Source organism: Capsella rubella, unplaced genomic scaffold (genome assembly GCF_000375325.1).
Source record: "Capsella rubella cultivar Monte Gargano unplaced genomic scaffold, Caprub1_0 scaffold_2, whole genome shotgun sequence".
In the NCBI taxonomy this organism is placed as follows: Eukaryota; Viridiplantae; Streptophyta; class Magnoliopsida; order Brassicales; family Brassicaceae; genus Capsella; species Capsella rubella.
In genome coordinates this window covers 8,644,395-8,645,973 of record NW_006238922.1, presented here as the reverse complement: position 1 = coordinate 8,645,973, position 1,579 = coordinate 8,644,395, and positions in this window count along the sequence as shown.

The window sequence follows — 1,579 nt, the reverse complement described above, 5'->3', positions numbered from 1 at the left end:
AAGATATGATTATGGGACAGAAATTTTATGACAGATAGAAGACGGGACGGGACGGGGCGGGGTGGGACAGGACGGGTCAGGGCGAAACGGAAAGGGACAGGACGGGTTTTCCATTCTAAACTACACATAAAACAATTCAAACTAAAGCCAAACCCAAATCCGATTTAACATCTCTAAGCAAACAGTTATAAATGTTTTGATTAGTTTAAAAAATAAACACGTAATATCACTTATCATTTTCATTTAAATAATTTTAAAATTGTATTATGTATTCATTTTGTTGTTTTACAACTGTATGTCTATATATAGTTTATCAAATAAACTCATATAACAAAACTTTACCAAAATAGCATTTACTTAAAAATCGTAGTTTTGTAAAAATAACTCCGCACGTATGTGCGGGTCATCACTAGTAATATCTTAATTGAGCTTTCAACCCATGCAAGAACATTGAAAAGAAAATATTGAGAATATCATATATGGTGGAGGAGGATGTAAAAATGAGTATTTATAGGATAAAATATGATGTAAGTTACAATTCTAAAATAAGTAAATTAGAGGAGTTATAATTATATTTTATAGTGTGTTAATTGAAATTGAATGGAGGAAACAAATAGTCAATTGAAAGGTTATATAATTTAAGTTACAATTTAATAGTAAAGTGTGGATTTCAAGTATGAATTAAAGTATAAGAATAAATGTGTTAGATATTTGGTTTGATAATTATATAAAAAAAGTTTATTTTGTTAAAAAATTACATACTTTTGAAAATAAATTAAATATACATGAATACGTGAGAAAGAAACAAACATCCAAAGTAAAAAAATGAAGATGATTTCTTTAGCTTGATTATCTTATGGTGCGATAGTCGGATATTAATATTTTTGAATCTCATCAATAAAATAATTTCTTATAACATAAAATATTATTATATATATGTATTACATTTAAAAATATGAAAACAATGAAGAAATGAAGAAATACATAAAAACAAAATATAAAAAAATTGAAAACAAAAATTTAAACCAAAAATTTAATCAAACTCTTACAATGACATCTTAATTGAGTTTTCATCCCATGCAAAAACATTAAAAAAATAAAACAAATAAAATATTGAGGGTATCAGTTATGGTGGAGGAAGATGTAAGAATGACTATTTATAGGATAAGAAATGATGTAACTTACATTTTTAAAAGAATTAAATTATAGGAGTCATAATTATAATTTATAGTGTGTTTAATGGAAATTCAATAAACAAAATCAATAATCTTTGACAATTTATATAATTTTCAGTTACATTTTAGTAGTAAAGTGTGAATTTCAAGTATGAACTAAAATATATGATTAAATGTGTTAGATATTTGGTTTAATTAAAAATAAATATTATAATTAAAAATAAATGCTAAATGGACCAATAAGGAGAGAGTGAAACCTTAAAAAATTCCCAAAGAATAATTTTATTTTTTAATTTGTTTTTATATTCCTCTTAATTTAAGCTATATCTCTAGATTTAATTATATTTTTCATCGTTGTAGTATATATAATAGATAGAAAATTGAATATCAAATTGTTTTTTATA